This window comes from Salvelinus sp. IW2-2015, linkage group LG27 (assembly GCF_002910315.2).
Source record: "Salvelinus sp. IW2-2015 linkage group LG27, ASM291031v2, whole genome shotgun sequence".
In the NCBI taxonomy this organism is placed as follows: domain Eukaryota; kingdom Metazoa; phylum Chordata; class Actinopteri; order Salmoniformes; family Salmonidae; genus Salvelinus; species Salvelinus sp. IW2-2015.
In genome coordinates, this window is record NC_036867.1 from 30,863,040 (window position 1) to 30,884,560 (window position 21,521).

The window sequence follows — 21,521 nt, forward strand, 5'->3', positions numbered from 1 at the left end:
AAATGACATGGTCAATTTCACATGTACTTTCCTGATCAAATCAAATCAAATGTTATTTGTCACATACACATGGTTAGCAGATGTTAATGCGAGTGTAGCGAAATGCTTGTGCTTCTAGTTCCGACAATGCAGTAATAAGCAACGAGTAATCTAACCTAACAATTCCACAACTACTACCTTATACACACCAGTGTCAAGGGATAAAGAATATGTACATAAAGATATATGAATAAGTGATGGTACAGAACGGCATAGGCAAGAGGCAGTAGATGGTATCGAGTACAGTATATACATATGAGATGAGTAATGTAGGGTATGTAAACATAAAAGTTTAAAGTTTAAAGTGGCTAGTGATACATGTATTACATAAAGATGGCAAGATGCAGTAGATGATATAGAGTACCTTATATACATATACATTATATTAAGTGGCATTGTTTAAAGTGGCTAGTGATACATTTTTGATCAATTCCCATCAATTTCCATTATTAAAGTGAGCTGGAGTTGAGTCAGTATGTTGGCAGCAGCCACTCAATGTTAGTGGTGGCTGTTTAACAGTCTGATGGCCTTGAGATAGAAGCTGTTTTTCAGTCTCTCGGTCCCTGCTTTGATGCACCTGTACTGACCTCGCCTTCTGGATGATAGCGGGGTGAACAGGCAGTGGCTCAGGTGGTTGTTGTCCTTGATGATCTTTATGGCCTTCCTGTGACATCGGGTGGTGTAGGTGTCCTGGAGTGCAGGTAGTTTGCCCCCAGTGATGCGTTGTGCAGACCTCACTACCCTCTGGAGAGCCTTCCGGTTGTGGGCGGAGCAGTTGCCGTACCAGGCGGTGATACAGCCCGCAGGATGTTCTCGATTGTGCATCTGTAGAAGTTTGTGAGTGCTTTTGGTGACAAGCCGAATTTCTTCAGCCTCCTGAGGTTGGGGGGCTGCTGCGCCTTCTTCACAACGCTGTGTGTGTGGGTGGCCTATTCAGTTTGTCCGTGATGTATACGCCGAGGAACTTAAAACTTACTACCCTCTCCACTACTGTCCCGTCGATGTGGATAGGGGGTGCTCCTCTGCTGTTTCCTGAAGTCCACAATCATCCTCTTTGTTTTGTTGACGTTGAGTGTGAGGTTATTCTCCTGACACCACACTCCGAGGGCCCTCACCTCTCCCTGTAGGCCGTCTCGTCGTTTTTGGTAATCAAGCCTACCACTGTAGTGTCGTCCGCAAACTTGATGATTGAGTTGGAGGCGTGCATGGCCACGCAGTCGTGGGTGAACAGGGAGTACAGGAGAGGGCTCAGAACGCACCCTTGTGGGGCCCAGTGTTGAGGATCAGCGGGGTGGTGATGTTGTTCCTACCCTCACCACCTGGGGGCGGCCCGTCAGGAAGTCCAGTACCCAGTTGCACAGGGCGGGGTCGAGACCCAGGATCTCGAGCTTGATGACGAGTTTGGAGGGTACTATGGTGTTAAATGCTGAGCTGTAGTCGATGAACAGCATTCTCACATAGGTATTCCTCTTGTCCAGATGGGTTAGGGCAGTGTGCAGTGTGGTTGCGATTGCGTCGTCTGTGGACCTATTGGGGCGGTAAGCAAATTGGAGTGGGTCTAGGGTGTCAGGTAGGGTGGAGGTGATATGGTCTTTGACCAGTCTCTCTGATCACTATATATACAGTCGTTTCTAAATTGTTATGATATAGATTGTTACTGGAATGTTGTATAAGGTCCACCTTATGGCAACACCTTTATGTAAAGCACTCACAGACTGTGCCATACACAACATAATTAAAACGGCAACATACGCCATTATCTACAGACAGCACCACATTCCATAATCAAAAGGGCAAGACATTCCATAATCCTGTTGCCTGCAGTTATGGCAAGTTGAGACTCTCACGAAACACATACATGTTGGTTGTTTTGCTCTAGGATGCCCACAGACCTCACAAAAGGGGCTTGCATTTTCAAGCTCTACCTGTAGATTTAGCGGTGACGTAGTGTCACCCTAAGTTACAGAACACTGAGCAAAGCAAGGTGCAACTAGAGAAAATTGAGAAACCCTACACTCTGCATTTTCTGCTGGCTGCCCCACCACCACCACAGAAAGCACTGAGCTAGGCTGAAACACCTGCATTTTGGAGCTTACTTACTCAAGAAAGCAAAAAAGAGACCAAGTTTGTATGAGGCTTTATTAACTCAATGAATTATATATATTTTTTACATTGTTTGCTAACTGATATGTGACACGTATTAATGCCAAAATAACATGCAAAACAAGCAAAAAAAACTAAAAAGATGTTAGATCAATTAATTAATTAATTTTAATTGCAAAACAGGTGGGGCTCTGAATGATGGGTTGACACTGCCGTTAATTATTATTATATATATTTTTAAATGTGCCATCTGGATTGCTTAATATGAGAAATTTGGAATGATGTATACTTTTACTTTTTATACTTAAATATATTTTAGCAATTACATTTACTTTTGATACTTACCTATATTTAAAAACAAATTCCTTTAGACTTTTACTCAAGTAGTATTTTCTGGGTGACTTTCACTTTTACTGGTATCTTTACTTTTACTCAAATATGACAATTGGGTACTTTTTCCAACACTGACACATTGCAAAAAATTATGAGAAGCGTTTGGAACAATCACCAGTCAGAGGAGGTAAAGCAGACGTTTCTGAGTGTTGATATGATTAGGAAAGTAATGCTTCCACGGAGGTGGGAGCATTGAGCCTTGTTCAGCCAACAAATGCAAACCATCTCAGTATAGTGCAGTGGCCCCTCAAACCCCTGTCCTAGACAAGATGCTACAAGCTGCATGGTTATCAACTTAGCCCAAAGCTCAGATACAGTATGTGTGTAATATGAACAGGGCAGACATTCACTTCTGAGGCCTGCTCCAGATGAGGTGCTGATCTTTTGGATAAAATCTCATTTAAAAATGAAATCCAAAACGAATTCATGACGTTGGCAAGGTATCCAGTTAAACATTGAGCCATGCTGAAAGTAGTCGACCTTGCAGAGGAATATTAGTTTCTTATCAAGCTGTGTACATTTCCAATAATCAAGAGACAGACGAGGGCCTCATGATTTCAAACCTCAACATAGGGTTAAGTGTCCTAGCAGTATCAAAGTCAGTCTTTTACTGTTTTTACGATCAAAATAAGAATTCTTAGTCTTTGAAAAAAAGTCTTATAGTTGTGTGCAAGTATCATCTTTTGAAACGTGTGGTCAAGAGGTGCTGCCTCCTTGTCTTTTCAGATACAAACTTAGTTCACACACACACACATAATCACGCAGCACTTATCACGCAGCACTCACGGACACATATACACACACACACACACTTGCACATAGACACATTTGCGCATCACTCACACACACACACACACACACACTCCCACACACACACACACACACACACACACACACACACACACACACACACACACACACACACACACACACACACACACTATTCTACGGTATCTTAGTCATTTTAATTGTGTGTACATATTGCATCACCCATCTCATATGTATATACTGTATTCTATGCTACGCCACTGTATCTTAGTCCAGAGTCCAGCCCAACTTGAGTCGATTTACAGTAATTCGAACCTTCAGAAATGAAAACAGGTATGCAACTATCTAATGACTATTTTAGCATTACAGTAATGTACTGTAAAATACGTATGACTGCATAGTATTGCATAAACTTTTGTAACTCTAAGCCATCCATTTACTGCACTGCATTGAATGAATGAGGTTGGTTATCATGCTGTACTACCTTTTTTTGTACATTGTTTACAGTTCCTATGCTGAACACATACTGTGTTTGAATTCTGTACAGAGTGGAAAGGCAAAGACATCATGGAGGACGAGGACGCTTGTTTACAGATGTACAAGAGACTGCAATTATAAATATGGTTTTGGCCAACAATGCAATTAGGATTCGAGAGATAAGAGAGCATATCTTGAATAATGACACCATATTTAACAACATCAATGCTGTAAGCCTGTCGACCATACAACGCATCCTCCAACGGCACCGAGTGACGATGAAACAACTTTACAAGGTGCCATTTGAGAGAAACTCTGACAGAGTCAAGAATATGCGACATGACTTTGTAGAGGCATGTATGCAACACTACTTCCAGTACTTCAGACATACCATATTTACTCATCTGTATATCCTTTTGTCTGTTACAGAGAGTATTGGAGCTGGATGCCCATGTAATTCGCCATTAATTTATTTATGTGGATGAGGTTGGCTTCAAAACAAGGCGCAGCGGAAAAAAATGTAATAGGACAGAGGGCAATTACCAATGTCCCTGGACAGCGTGGGGGTAATATAACTATGTGTGCTGCCATCACTCAAAACGGGGTCCTCCATCACAATGCCACACTGGGTCCGTACAACACCGGCCATATGCTCACTTTTCTGGATGCAATTTACACAATGCTTGTCCCTGATCCAGATCAGGAGCCTGCTAGATTTGTGGTTTTATGGGACAATGTTAGTTTTCACTGGGCTGTTCTGGTCCAAAACTGGTTTGCCACCCATCCACAATTTGTAGTTTTGTACCTACCCCCATATTCACCTTTTCTAAATCCCATAGAGGAATTCTTCTCAGCCTGGCGCTGGAAAGTGTATGATCGCCAACCCTATGCCCGCATGCCGCTTCTCCAGGCAATGGAGGACGCATGTGGGGACATAGAGGTTGCCTCTGTCCAAGGTTGGATACGCCATGCTAGGAGATACTTCCCTCGATGTTTGGAAAGAGAAAACGTATCTTGTGATGTGGACGAAGTATTGTGGCCAGACCCAGGCCGGAGAAGAGATGAAGCGTAGCTTAGCACTGGTGAATGCCCCCCCCCCCACCACCAATTCCTGGACTGCCCCCCGGGACCCCACACACACAATTGTGTTCTTTACTGTATTCTAAAGAATATACTTTTGGTTTACATATGTTTATGGTTTTGTTGTATGCTACTGTAYACAASAGTAATGTTTGGCCTAATAAATATTTTCTGTTTCTACATTGCATTGGTGTTTACAGTGTACTTGTTACCCCTCTCAGCAGATTACTTTCACTGTAGAACATTGTATTGAAATGTAGATGTAAGCCTATGAAAGGCCAAAGAGCTTTAGATTTAGAACAACAGTGTTTACATGGTATATCCAAAAATGTACTATTATGAAAGCAGTGTTTGCCATTTGATGATGCAAATGCTTCATTCTGACATGTGTTTATGGAATTTTGAATGCAGTGTTACATTTTGAAGGAGATGTGAGGCATTTTGCATTTTGTCTGTGCAGTTTTGGGAATTGTGTGTAGAGTTTTGAAAAAAGGAGACAGTTTTGAAAACGTGTGTAAGCAGTTGGAAAAAACTGTAAGCTGATAAGGAGTTTAGTTTTCTGCTGCTCCCTATTGGTCACAGTGTGATGAGACATGATATCTTTTCAAATTGTTTTGTCTTTACACATGCTTCTCAATGCGAGCTCTTTGTGGAGTATATTTGGCCTACAGTAATAACCAAACATGTATTGCATTATCACAGTATTTGACACAAGCAGACACTCATTCAGAGTACCATAGAATCTGTGAAATATAAGGGTTTAAGTTGGGTGAAATGTTACACCAATACAAGTGGTGAAAGTCATGGACATTTCTCATGTGTTTGCGTTTATTTTTTCTTGTGCCTTTATTTAACCAGGTAAGTCCTTGAGAACACATTCTCTGTTACAATAAAGACCAAGATGAGAGCGATGAGAGGGTTAAGTGTGTGTGTGGTGGGGGGACAGGATATGTAAATACAATCGTTAGCATTCATAACGTGTTGGCTGAAGTGTGAGAAAAACATTTCCTTTTTTGCTGCTTCTTTGGGCTTAATGTGTCACTTAATACATCAAGACAGTCAAGATAACACTAGCCAAGAAACGATAAGGTGCCGCTTGGGTATTGTTTAGTACTATTTAAGTATTAAGGAAGTAATAGAGAAGTTTTGAGATGATGGCCAATGGTTTTTTCATGGTTTTATTTGTCCTTTCAACATGCTGGGGTAAGAAGTCGAAGGTTACACTCATATTATGCAAAGTCTATATTTTAGTTTTGAATTGTTTTTTATCTTTAAAAAGAAATGACGACTCAATCAATTTTATTTCCACTTTGTAACACGATAAAATGTAAAGAAATCCAAAAGGGTCTATATACTTTTGCAAGGCACTTTATATTGTTTTATGTCCTGCGGATACGAGAAGAAAGATGAGAAGTTCAACAGGAAAGTGAGCCTGTCAGGGAGCCAGCTGCCTTAATTCTTGCACAGAATCTAGCTGTGATTTTTTGCAGAGATGCGTGCTCTTTTGTGTGATGAAAATGTCACCCACTGTATTCTGCTGATTTCTACTGTCTCTCGATATTGTTATTACATATTGTCGAGTACGAAACAGCACTATGATTAAGTTTTATCAACCTATTGGACACACAGGTGAATATTCTCCGAACCAAACCAAACATATTGAGAATGGAACCACTGGAACTGAGGAGACAACAGATGGAATAAAGCTTGGTGAGTTACAGGATGGCGTTAAGATATTAAATCTATCTTATATGCACATCATACTCAAAACATAGAAGCCCTTTACACACAACTGATATACAATACATTTGACACAGTTGTTGTGACATACACTCTTAGAAAAAAATTGTTCTTCGGTTGTCCATAGGAGAACCCTTTTTGGTTTCAGGTATACCCCTTTTGGGTTCCATGAAAAATACTCTGTATCACAATCAATCTGCCAAATGTGTTGTACATCAGTTGTAAAACCTGACTGTGTACAAGGCCAGTAACATTCATGATAAAGCAATAGAATTGCCACTAAGCAACAAGTTAAACCTCCCCCCAAAAAATTTTTTATTTCCTTGTTCTTCAGAACTTCTTAGTTTTATTCGACTGTCTATCACGTGTCTGGGTTTGTCGACCATACTCATTCTCTCATATGCTGTCATCACCCTCCTTCACAAATGGAAGATACACAGGTTGGTGATACTTGTCCTGTTTGGATTTTAGAAGTACATTATCATATATGACCGTTAACAAAAACATTCAAACTGGATTTTATAAATGAATGCCTGGATTTTTTCAATTGCGGTGAGTCTCTTATTCAATGGGTAAAAGTAATGTATAGCAACCCAGTCAAGACCGGGAGGGGGACAAGGGGTCCGAGTCAAGGCCGATTCCAGAAAAATGCGAGTCCAATTCAAGACCATGATTGCAGTTTTGTCAAATTACCACCATAATAAGAGTTCAAAATGTCCAGTATTTCTGTGTTCATTTTTCAGGACAACATTATTGCTAAGCCAAACATGCACATTTGTGGCCTGCTGGAGGTCATTTTGCAGGGCTCTGGCAGTGCACCTCCTTGCACACAGGCGGAGGTAGCGGTCCTGCTGCTGGGTTGTTGCCCTCCTACGGCCTCCTCCACGTCTCCTGATGTACTGGCCTGTCTCCTGGTAGCGCCTCCATGCTCTGGACACTACGCTGACAGACACAGCAAACCTTTTTGCCACAGCTCGCATTTGTGTGCCATCCTGGATGAGCTGCACTACCTGAGCCACTTGTGTGGGTTGTAGACTCCGTCTCATGCTACCACTAGAGTGAACGCACCGCCAGCATTCAAAAGTGACCAAAACATCAGCCAGGAAGCATAGGAACTGAGAAGTGGTCTGTGGTCACCACCTGCAGAACCATTCCTTTTTTGGGGGTGTCTTACTAATTGCCTATAATTTCCACCTTTTGTCTATTCCATTTGCACAACAGCATGTGAAATTTATTGTCAATCAGTGTTGCTTCCTAAGTGGACAGTTTGATTTCACAGAAGTGTGACTGACTTGGAGTTACATTGTGTTGTTTAAGTGTTCCCTTTATTTTTTTGAGCAGTGTACTTTACTTGCGTATAGCCTCCACTACACCACTAACCCTTTGTGTTTTACAAAAAGTGCACTCTCCTACATGACTGCGCTGGTATTACGGTGGCTGTCCTTTCAGAATCACAAATCTGTCACACACTTCACCACTTCGCCAACATGTCTATAATATATATTAAGGATGTTAAGATACCGTTTAATGTTTCAAGAAAGGAGTGTATATATTTGGCATGGCGAAGCGCTTTTATGCGCTGACTGAATGGAAGCTGATTGTTATGAGTTTTTTACTCCGCTGGTCTTGGCTGGTCTCTGAAGAAATGACAAGTCCTCACTGTCCAAGACCTAGTCCAAATGTATCTAAAACCGAGACAAGACCTAGACACTCAATATGTGGTCTCAAGACCGGTCTCAAGTACTACAACACTATAGCAACCGGCTTGTGTGGCTCACTTGTTAGAGCATTGCGCTGGAGACAGTATGAAAAATGTATGCACTCACCGCTGTAAATTGTGCTGTATAAGAGTGTCTGCTAAATTACTTAAATGTATTGTAACGACCCTGGCTTTATAAGCGCGGAAATCGAGCATGCTTTTGTGGCACAGTCGATAGCGCGCAGGACTTCGGGCCAGAAGGTCGAAGGTTCGAGACATGCTTCCCTGCTGTTTCATTACAGAATGAAGTGATCTCTCCCTTTAAGACTGCATATCAATCTGAAACTACTTGTAACTACTAACTACTAAGTGTTTTTGAATATTGTGGGTTAATTGTGTGTGTGTGACATCACTGATACTCTATTTGTGTTGTAGGACTATGTCTCAACAGGATGTGGTAGAACACCAGCCCGAGGTAGATATCTGACTAATTTATGTGATTGAATCGTGGCCTTGAAAGGTGTTAAAATGAAAATACCAAATTATGTTTGTTCTGCAAAGCCAGCTATAGATGTGTCTGTTTAATATAAAGTATGTGATGATATGTAGCCTCTGTTGTTCTCAGGTCCCTGGTATGCGTGAGAGGAAAGTAGGCAGAGGGCACAGAAGCTACAAAGAGAAGATCAACTCAATCTACATGTGCATGCCTGACAAATGACCAGCACAGGCAGCAGGACATGACCTTTGACCTGGAAGTTCTCTATCTGTGTGCGTCCCAAAAGTACTTTCCGATCACTTTACATGGTGTCTAAATGAGTTTGCTATAGCCTGTTAATGGAATTCTGCACAAGGTCCACCTAATGGCAACACCTTTATGTACACCACCCACAGACTGTGCCATATAAAAACACCCTTTGGATAATAGTAGAGGAAGAATGCACACATGAATGTAAGTCACTTTGGATAAAATCTGTGGATAAAAGCGTCTGCTAAATGGCATATATTATTATTATATTAAGAAACTCTGATTATGTGGTCATATAAAAATACATGGCTCATCATGTAATCATATAAACATACAAGGAGGAATGTCATGCCTCACACACCAAATTGATATGTGCAATCTATGCTATGGACTGCTTGGTCACTTGGAGTCAAATCTTCAGTTTGAATCTGCTTTTAGACAAGTAAAGGCACACAGTATGCATTTGCAGTCCCACGAGCTAGCTCACAGTGTAGCGAGCCTGGCTCCTGAGAATGGTCACAGTTTGTGGCCAGGGCTTGAATCCCAGATGAGATATTATTTTAACATTTTATAATGTAGAATTATAATTCTTGAGTTAGTGTGTTGCGAAGGGAAGTGCAGCCAACGCCTTGAAAATGAAGATTAAGAATAAATGTAATGAGGAGCTAAGTCTTTCTTCAGCCATATAGACAAAAATACACGGATAATAATGATGTTAATTATATAGGCTGTATTACATAGACGTGTACATTTAAATGTATAATATATTATATGCATTATTATAATAATCATCCACTTCGTCACATATGCAACCAGAAGTGAATCGTTTTTCCCTCTAACGCCCAGTTACTGCAACCCGAAGATTCCGAGTTTACCGCCTTAGTGGTGTATGCCACCTGGCAGCCTTAGAACACTGCAGCCACTCAGGAGGCACATGCCAGTTATTTGACAAGGCCATTAACCTCTTTGACTTATTTTTTTTTACAATGTACAAATATAAATTGACATGTTGTATAGACCTCCTATGTATTTATCCTTTAAAGATGTGTGTGAAATGGATACGCAAACAGGTGGAATTTTATCATACAGATGTCGGATCTTAATTTGGCCTGTTTCATAGCAGGAGGAAACAATCCTGCAGCAGGAGGGTTTGAATAGCTGAAGAAATATTTATACATAGCCTAACCATACAACATGGGCGATTATCCACTCTGGAGTAAAGTTTATCGTTCTACTTAGTAGAACTACATCTGTCAATCAACTAATGGCCCAAATCATGTCAACACCACCTTTCATTATATGGTTAGGCTAACGGGTAGCCTACAGAACACGTTGGATAAACGCGTCTGCTAAATGGCATATATTTTATTATTGGAATATAATCAAATAACAAGGGGCCTATTGCAACCATCTATGGCACTAGATTAACCATCAATGGCACGAGATTATCGCTAGCTGATGTTTTGTTAAACAATCACTTCGTGTGAAATATAATTGCAGCCTTTATTGGTCACATCATTACTGCTCCCTAAAAGATTATGTAAGTGTTACCTCAGTCCTTCTTGCAACCAAAGTCCTTTAAGATATGTTCACCCTCTGGTTGGTATTATCTTCGGAACTATTTAGTCCTTTTTAACATACTAAGGGTGATTTATCTAGTGGACAAGCATTCCATACAACATAAAATCAAGTATTTCCTCATTTACCACTGCAAATCTACTGTGGCAATTTACCCGACACTTTGTATGAATGAAAACTTTTGGTGTAGCCTGTTAATATTTTTATTTGTTTCCTATTTATGTTAGCCATTAAAATACTACTGTCTTTAAAATAAAAGTGTCTGTTATGGTAATTTTTTATCAATATCGGGATATTTAAAATGTGTAACTAAATCAAAGGGGGGGATTGAGGTATTGTGCTAGAAGGGTATGGGTCGGAAATAAAACCCATACCGGTAGGCCTATACAGTTGAAGTCGGAGGTTTACATACACCTTAGCCAAATACATTTAAACTCAGTTTTTCACAATTTCTGACATTTAATCCTAGTAAAAATTCCCTGTTTTAGGTCAGTTAGGATCACCAATTGTTTTTAAGAATGTGAAATGTCAGAATAATAGTAGAGAGAATTATTTATTTCAGCTTGTATTTCTTTCATCACATTCCCAGTGGGTCAGAAGATTACATACACTCAATTAGTATTTGGTAGCATTGCCATTAAATTGTTTAACTTGGGTCAAACGTTCCGGGTTAGCCTTCCACAAGCTTTAGTCAATAAATTGGGTGAATTTTGGCCCATTCCCCCTGACAGAGCTGGTGTAACTGAGTCAGGTTTGTAGTTGTGACCACAACATTTTCTATAGGATTGAGGTCAGGGCTTTGTGATGGCCACACTAATACATTGACTTTGATGTCCTTAAGCCATTTTGCCACAACTTTGGAAGTATGCTTGGGGTCATTGTCCATTTGGAAGACCCATTTGCAACCAAGCTTTAACTTCCTGACTGATATCTTGAGATGTTTCTTCAATATACCCACATCATTTCCCCCTCTCGTGATGTCATCTATTTTGTGAAATGCACCAGTCCCTCCTGCAGCAAAGCACCCCCGCAACATGGTTGTTTTCGGCTTGCAAGCTTCCCCCTTTTTCCTCCAAACATAACAATGGTCATTATGGCCAAACAGTTCTATTTTTGTTTCATCAGACCAGAGGACATTTCTCCAAAAAGTACGATCTTTGTCCCCATGTGCAGTTGCAAACCGTAGTCTGGCTTTTTTATAGCGGTTTTGGAGCAGTGGCTTCTTCCTTGCTGAGTGGCCTTTCAGGTTATGTCGATATAGGATTTGTTTTACTGTGGATATAGATACCTTTGTACCTGTTTCCTCCAGCATCTTCACAAGGTCCTTTGCTGTTGTTCTGGGATTGATTTTCACTTTTTGCACCAAAGTACGTTCATCTCTTAGAGACAGAACGCGTCTCCTTCCTGAGCGGTATGACAGCTGCGTGGTCCCATGGTGTTTATACTTGCGTACTATTGTTTGTACAGATGACCATGGTACCTTGGAAGTTTGGAAATTGCTCTCAAGGATGAACCAGACTATTGAAGGTCTACAATTTCTTTTCTGAGGTCTTGGATGATTTCTTTTGATTTTCTCATGATGTCAAGCAAAGAGGCACTGAGTTTGAAGGTAGGCCTTGAAATACATCCACATTTACACCTCCAATTGACTCAAATGATGTCAATTACCCTAACAGAAGCTTTTCATGACATTTTCTGGAATTTTCCAAGCTGTTTAAAGGCACAGTCAACTAAGTGTATGTAAACTTCTGACCCACGGGAATTTTGATACAGTGAATTATAAGTGAAATAATCTGTCTGTAAAATTTTTTGGGAAAAATGACTTGTGTCATGCACAAAGTAGATGTTCTAACCGACTTGCCAAAACTATAGTTTGTTAACAAGAAATTTGTGGAGTTTTAATGACTCCAACCTAAGTGTATGTAAACTTCCGACTTCAACTGTATGTATACGCTGAAGGCAATGGCCCTAACCTCTAGACCATCCCAGGCCACGATTGAACTACATTTTGACACTTGATATGTAACCTTAGGTTCACTAGAAACCACAAGCCGTCCTCTTTTTCGATAATATAAACTGTAGATCTAAAAAATCATGGGCTGTTTTTTGGGGGTTTTAACGCCAGAGTCACTCTTTTTCATGCGGCATTCCACTCCATTCTGTGGACTACCTCACTATTCTCAATTTCATCTTGTCTTTACATCTGCTATTCTACTTCTATATGTCCAGTGTGGCTCAGTTGGTAGGGCATGGTGCTTGCAATACCAGGAGACATATGAAGTTGCATATGAAGTTGCTCTGGATAAGAAATCAAACTTAATTTGTCCCAGGCGCCTAATACAACTGATGCTTGCTTACAAGCTCTTCCCAACTAGCCTTGTATGAACCATTCTGAGCTTACAATCTGTTTTGCTAGAGGGAAAGGCTCGCTAGATCAGGACGGTTCGTACGAGGCTAGTTGGGAATGGCTCGTAAACAAACATTTCACGGTAAAGTCTTACAACCAGTTGTATTCGGCGCCTGTGACAAATCAAATTTTACGAATGGAGCTACAGTATTTACAGGGAGTACCAGTACCAGATCAATGGCAGAGGTACAAGGTATTTTGAGGTGGATACTGTATGTACATGAAGGCAGGGTAAAGTGACTAGGCATCAGGATAGATAATAATAAGAGTAAAATAAAGAACAGAGTAGCAGCAGCAAATCATGTGTGTGTGAGTGTGCATGTGTATAATGTGTATGTATGTGTGTTTGTGTTACGTTGGTCTGCGTGTTTGTGTTATGTGTGTGTGTGTGCATATGTAGTGTATGTGAATGTGTGTGGGTTTTATGAGTGTCAATTTAGTGTGTGTGAATGAGTGTGTAGATGGTTTGTATATATAGTCTAGTGAGTGTGCGTAGGGTCAGTGCAAGATAGAGTAAGTGCAGATAGTTTGGGTACCATTAATTGACTATTAAGCAGTCTGGCTATTTAGCTTATGGCAAACAGCTCTATAACACTGTTTGCCGGACGGTAGCAGAGTGAACAGTCTATGGCTTGGGTGGCTGGAGTCTTTGCCGATTTTTCGGGCCTTCCTCTGACACTGCCTAATATAGAGGTCCTGGATGGCAGGGAGTTCGGCCTCAGTGATGTACAGGGCTGTTTACACCATCCTCTGTAGTGCTTTGAGGTCAAGGGCGGTGCATTTGCCATACCAAGCGGTGATGCAGGCATTCAAGATGCTCTCGATGGTGCAGCTGTAGAAAATGTTGAGAATCCGAGGGCCCATGCAAAAGGGGAAAGAGGCGCTGCAGTGCCCTTTTCACAACTGTGTAGGTGTGTGTGAACCATGTTAAGTCTTTATTGATGTGGACGCCAAGGGAATTTAAGCTCTTGACCCGCTCCACAACAGCCCCGTTGATGTGGATAGGGGCATGTTCTCCCCTCTTTCTCTTATAGTCCACGATCAGCTCCTTGGTCTTACTGACGTTGAGGGAGAGAATGTTGTCCTGGCATCACACTGCCTCTGACCTCCTCCCTGTAGGCTGACTCATTGCCGTCGGTTATCAGGCCTACCACAGTCGTGTCTTCAGCAAACTTGATGATGGTGTTGGAGTTGTGCACGGCCGCACAGTCTTGGGTGAACAGGGAGTACAGGAGGGGACTAAGCACATACCCCTGAGGGGCCCCTGTGTTGAGGGTCAGCATGGCAGAGGTGTTGTTGCCTACCCTCACCATCTGGGGCTGGCCCATCAGGGAGTCCAGGATCCAGCTGCAGAGGGAGGGGTTCAGTCCCAGGGTGATGAGCTTGGAGGGGACTGTGGTGTTGAACGCTGAGCTGTAGTCTATGAATAGCATTCTCACACAGTTATTTCCCCTCTGGTCCAGGTGGGAGAGGGCAGTATGAAGAGTGATTGAGGTTGCATCATCTGTGGATCTGTTGGGCTGGTATGCGAATTTGAGTGGGTCTAGGGTGTCTGGGATGATGGTGTTGATGTGTGTCATGACCAGCCTTTCAAAGCACTTCATAATTATAGATGAGTTCTACAGGAAGATGGTAATTTAGGCAGGTTACCTTGGTGCTCTTGGGAACAGGGACAATGGTGGTCATCTTGAAACAAGTTAGGATTACAGACTGGAACAAGGATAGATTGAAAATGGCTGTGAAGATACTTGCCAGCTGGTCTTTGAGAATGTGCGCTGGTATTCTGTCTGGCCTGGCGGCCTTGTGATTGTTAACCTGTTTAAACATTTTGCTCATATCATAAACAGGGACAGTGTTATATTCCTTGAAGTGAGCATGAAAGGTATTTAGCTCGTTTGGGAGTTCTGTATCCCTGGGCAACTGATGGTTGTGTTTCCCTTTGTAATCCATTATCGTCTGCAAGCCCTGCCACATACAACTAGCGTTGGAGCCGGTGTTACAGGATTTGACCTTCCTCCTATATTGTTCTTTTGCATGTTTGATGTCTTGTCGGAGGTCATAGTGGGCTTTCTTATATACGTCCATGTCCGCGGTAGATCTAGCCTTTAGCCCCGCGCGGATATTGCCTGTAATCCATGGTTTTTAGTTTGGATATGTTCCTATAGTCACTGTGGAGACGATATCATCACCGTGACTTTTGTGATAAACTCCTCAATGCTATCTGATGAATCCCGGAACATATCCCAGTCTGTACTAGCAAACAGTCTTGTAGCCCCGCGTCTGTTCATCTGAACACTTCTGTATTGTGCGCACTTTTGGTACTTCATGTTTGAGCTTTTGGAAGCAGGAGAATGGAGTCATGGTCAGATTTTCTGAAGGGAGGACAAGGCAGGGCCTTGTATGCATTTCTGTGGGTAGAATAAAAGTGCTCTAGAGTTTTAGCACCCCTAGTGGCGCAGGAGATGTGTTGGTAGAAGTGAGGTAGGATGGTTTTAAGTCTCCCCGTATTAAAGTCTCCGCCCAAACGCTGCCTCTGGGTTAGCGGTTTCTTGTTTGTTTATTGGCCTCATACAGATTGTTGATTGCCAGAGAGGTGTTGGCTTGGGGAGAGATCTAGACAGCCATGATAATTACGGATTAGAACTCTCTTGGTAGACAAAAGGGTCTGCAGCTTACCATGTGATATTCTATATCACACTTGAAGCAGCACACAAGTTCTTAATTATGAAACAAAATACACTACTTCGACTTCTACTTTCGACTTCTCCGAAGCCACTGTACAATCCTACCACTGCATGGAGAATCCTCTGAGTACTATGTGCATAGTGTCATCATCCAGCCACGTTTCAGTAAGACATACAGTATAATTGTTATGCTGGTGAATGAGGACCCAAAAGCGACGTAATAGTAACAGAGTCTTTATTCCAGTATTAAACAAATAATGATTCTCCTGGATATAATCAATGGTAAATCCAAAACAGGAAACTGAAATCCTCTCGTCAATAGAGAGGAACGACTGGAGACGCGACCACAGACTGCAGGTCGCTTCGGGAAGGCACTGGCCGTAGCTGACATAGACACCTGCTCACACGCAGCATTGTAAGGAAGGCAAAGAACACGACAGGGCGGAACAAGGACACAGGAACAGCAAACATCAAACAAGAATCCGACAAGGACAGAAGCGGAAAACAGAGGGAGAAATAGGGACTCTAATCAGAGGGCAAAATAGGGGACAGGTGTGAAAGAGTAAATGAGGTCGTTAGGAGAATGAGAAACAGCTGGGAGCAGGAACGGAACGATAGAGAGAGAGAGAGCGGGAGAGGGAGAGAGGGAGGAGGAGAGAGAGAGAGAAAGAGAAAAGAACCTAATAGACCAGCAGAGGGAAGCACAGGGACAAGACATGATAATCAATGACACAACATGACAGTACCCCCCACTCACCGAGCGCCTCCTGGCGCACTCGAGGAGGAACCCTGCGGGCAACGAAGGAAATCATCAATCAACGAACGGTCCAGCACGTCCCGAGATGGAACCCAACTCCTCTCCTCAGGACCGTAACCCTCCCAATCCACAAGTACTGGTGACCACGTCCCCGAGAACGCATGTCCATGATCTTCCGTACCTTGTAAATAGGAGCGCCCTCGACAAGGACGGGGGGGGGAGGGAAGACGAACGGGGGCGCGAAGAAAAGGCTTGACACAAGAGACATGGAAGACAGGGTGGACGCGACGAAGATGTCGCGGAAGAAGCAGTCGCACAGCGACAGGATTGACGACCTGAGAGACACGGAACGGACCAATGAACCGCGGAGTCAACTTGCGAGAAGCTGTCGTAAGGGGAAGGTACGAGTGGAAAGCCACACTCTCTGACCGCGACAATACCTAGGACTCTTAATCCTACGTTTATTGGCGGCTCTCACAGTCTGCGCCCTGTAACGGCAAAGTGCAGACCTGACCCTCCTCCAGGTGCGCTCACAACGTTGGACAAAAGCCTGAGCGGAGGGAACGCTGACTCGGCGAGCTGGGACGAAAACAGAGGAGGCTGGTAGCCAAGACTACTCTGAACGGGGATAGCCCGGTAGCAGACGAAGGAAGCGAGTTGTGAGCGTACTCAGCCCAGGGGAGCTGCTCTGCCCAAGACGCAGGGTTTCGAAACGAAAGGCTGCGTAATATGCGACCAATCGACTGATTGGCCCTTTCTGCTTGACCGTTAGACTGGGATGAAACCCGGAAGAGAGACTGACGGAAGCACCAATCAAACGACAGAACTCCCTCCAAAACTGTGACGTGAATTGCGGACCTCTGTCTGAAACGGCGTCTAACGGGAGGCCATGAATTCTGAACACATTCTCAATGATGATTTGTGCCGTCTCCTTAGCGGAAGGAAGCTTAGCGAGGGAATGAAATGTGCCGCCTTAGAGAACCTATCGATAACCGTAAGAATCACAGTCTTCCCGCAGACGAAGGCAGACCGGTAATAAAGTCTAAGGCGATGTGAGACCATGGTCGAGAAGGAATGGGAAGCGGTCTGAGACGACCGGCAGGAGGAGAGTTACCTGACTTAGTCTGCGCGCAGTCCGAACAAGCAGCCCGAAACGCGGCCGTGTCCGCTCCTGAGTAGGCCACCAAAACCGCTGGCGAATAGAAGCAAGCGTACCCCGAACGCCGGGGTGGCCAGCTAACTTGCAGAGTGAGCCCACTGAAGAACAGCCAGACGAGTAGAGACAGGAACAACAGAAGGTTACTAGGACAAGCGCGCGGCGACGCAGTGTGAGTGAGGTGCTTGCTTTACCTGTCTCTCAATTCCCCAGACAGTCAACCGACAACACGCCCTTCAGGGAGAATCCCCTCGGGTCGGGGTAGAAGCCACAGAAGAACTAAAGAGACGGGATAAGGCATCAGGCTTGGTGTTCTATTTTCCCGGACGATAGGAAATCACGAACTCGAAACGAGCGAAAAACAACGCCCAACGAGCTTGACGTGCATTAAGTCGTTTGGCCGAACGGATGTACTCAAGGTTCTATGTCAGTCAGCCAAACGACAAAAGGGACGGTCGCCCCCTCCAACCACTGTCGCCATTCGCCTATGGCTAAGCGGATGGCGAGCAGTTCGCGGTTACCCACATCATAGTTGCGTTCCGATGGCACAGGCGATGAGAAAAGTAAGCGCAAGGATGGACCTTATCGTCAGACTGGAAGCGCTGAGACAGAATGGCTCCCACGCCCACCTCTGAAGCGTCAACCTCGACAATGAATTGTTTAGTGACGTCAGGAGTAACAAGGATAGGGGCGGATGTAAAACGCTTCTTGAGGAGATCAAAAGCTCCCTGGGCGGAACCGGACCACTTTAAGCAAGTCTTGACAGAAGTCAGAGCTGTGAGAGGGGCAGCCACTTGACCGAAATTACGAATGAAACGCCGATAGAAATAGCGAAACGAGAAAGCGCTGCAACTCGACACGTGACTTAGGAACGGGCCAATCGTTGACAGCCTGGACCTTAGCGGGATCCATCTGAATGCCTTCAGCGGAAATAACAGAACCGAGAAATGTGAAGAGGAGACATGAAGGCGCACTTCTCAGCCTTCACGTAGAGACAATTCTCTAAAAGGCGCTGGAGTACACGTCGAACGTGCTGAACATGAATCTCGAGTGACGGTGAAAAAATCAGGATATCGTCAAGGTAAACGAAAACAAAAATGTTCAGCATGTCTCTCAGTACATCATTAACTAATGCCTGAAAGACAGCTGGAGCATTAGCGAGACGAACGGCAGAACCCGGTATTCAAAATGCCCTAACGGAGTGTTTAAACGCCGTCTTCCACTCGTCCCCCTCTCTGATGCGTACGAGATGGTAAGCGTTACGAAGGTCCAACTTAGTGAAGAACCTGGCTCCCTGCAAAATCTCGAAGGCTGACGACATAAGGGGAAGCGGATAACGATTCTTAACCGTTATGTCATTCAGCCCTCGATAATCCACGCAGGGCGCAGAGTACCGTCCTTCTTCTTAACAAAGAAAAATCCCGCTCCGGCGGAGAGGAAGAAGGCACCACGGTACCGGCGTCGAGAGAAACAGACAGATAATCCTCGAGAGCCTTACGTTCGGGAGCCGACAGAGAGTATAGTCTACCCCGAGGGGGAGTGGTCCCCGGAAGAGATCAATACAACAATCATACGACCGTGAGGAGGAAGGGAGCTGGCTCTGGACCGACTGAAGACCGTGCGCAGATCATGATATTCCTCCGGCACTCCTGTCAAATCACCAGGTTCCTCCTGAGTAGAGGGGACAGAAGACACAGGAGGGATAGCAGACATTAAACACTTCACATGACAAGAAACGTTCCAGGATAGAATAGAATTACTAGACCAATTAATAGAAGGATTATGACATATAGCCAGGGATGACCCAAAACAACAGGTGTAAAAGGTGAACGAAAAATCAAAAAGGAAATGGTCTCACTGTGGTTACCAGATACAGTGAGGGTTAAAGGTAGTGTCTCACATCTGATACTGGGGAGAAGACTACCATCTAAGGCGAACATGGGCGTGGGCTTCCCTAACTGTCTGAGAGGAATGTCATGTTTCCGAGCCCATGCTTCGTCCATAAAACAAACCTCAGCCCCAGAGTCTATCAAGGCACTGCAGGAAGCAGCCGAACGGTCCAGCGTAGATGGACCGACAAGGTAGTACAGGATCTTGATGGAGAGACCTGAGTAGTAGCGCTCACCAGTAGCCCTCCGCTTACTGATGAGCTCTGGCTTTTACTGACATGACATGACAAAATGTCAGCAACCGCAATAGAGGCAAAGGCGGTGTGGTGATTCTCCGTTCCCTCTCCTTAGTCGAGATGCGAATACCTCCCAGCTGCATGGGCTCAGTCTCTGAGCCGGTGGAGGAGATGGTTGAGATGCGGAGAGGGAAACACCGTTAACGCGAGCTCTCTTCCACGACTCGGTGACGAAGATCTACCCGTCGTTCTATGCGGATGGCGAGAGCAATCAAAGAGTCCACGCTGGAAGAACCTCCCGGAGAGAATCTCATCCTTAACCTCAGCGTGGAGTCCCTCCAGAAAACGAGCGAGCAACGCCGGCTCGTTCCAGTCACTGGATGCAGCAAGAGTGCGAAACTCTATAGAGTAATCCGTTATGTGATCGATCACCTTGACATAGGGAAGCCAGGACCCTGGAAGCCTCCTTCCCAAAAACTGAACGATCAAAAACCCGTATCATCTCCTCTTTAAAGTTCTGATAAACGTTAGAACACTCAGCCTTGCCTCCCAGATAGCTGTCCCCACTCCCGAGCCCGACCAGTAAGGAGTGATATGACGTAAGCGATCCGAGCTCTCTCTCTTGAGTATGTTTTGGGCTGGAGAGAGAACACATATCACACTGGGTGAGAAGGAGCGACACTCAGTGGGCTGCCCAGAGTAACATGGTGGGTTATTAACCCTAGGTTCCGGAGACTCGGAAGACCAGGAAGTAGCTGGTGGCACGAGACGAAGACTCTGAAACTGTCCTGAGAGATCGGAGACCTGAGCGGACAGGGTCTCAACGGCATGGCGAGCAGCAGACAATTCCTGCTCGTGTCTGCCGAGCATTGCTCCCTGGATTCGACGGCAGTGTTGCGAGAATCCGTAGTCGCTGGGTCCATTCTTGGTCGGATTCTTCTGTTATGCTGGTGAATGAGGACCCAAAAGCGACGTAATAGTAACAGAGTCTTTATTCCAGTATTAAACAAATAATGATTCTCCTGGATATAATCAATGGTAAATCCAAAACAGGAAACTGAAATCCTCTCGTCAATAGAGAGGAACGACTGGAGACGCGACCACAGACTGCAGGTCGCTTCGGGAAGGCACTGGCCGTAGCTGACATAGACACCTGTCACACGCAGCATCTGAAGAAGGCAAAGAACACGACGGGCGGAACAAGGACACAGGAACAGCAAACATCAAACAAGAATCCGACAAGGACAGAAGCGGAAAACAGAGGGAGAAATAGGGACTCTAATCAGAGGGCAAAATAGGGGACAGGTGTGAAAGTAGTAAATGAGGTCGTTAGGAGAATGAGAAACAGCTGGGAGCAGGAACGGAACGATAGAGAGAGAGAGAGCGGGAGAGGGAGAGAGGGAGGAGGAGAGAGAGAGAGAAAGAGAAAGAACCTAATAAGACCAGCAGAGGGAAGCACAGGGACAAGACATGATAATCAATGACACAACATGACAATAATATTGCAGTTTTTCAAGTCTCTCTGACAGGAGACTCTCGAACGAAGCTAATCCATCTTATTCTCGAGTGACTGGACATTTGCTAATATAACGGAGGCGAGCGCCGTTCGGTTTGCTCTTCGACTCAATTTCACCAGGACTCCACCTCATCTCCCCAGTCTACACCTGCAGCGTTTTGGTAGCCCATGGAACAAAGGAATAGGGTTATGTATGAACAGTGGAACAGCTGAATGAGAGTTGAAGACATATTTGAAATCGGAATCGAGGTCAG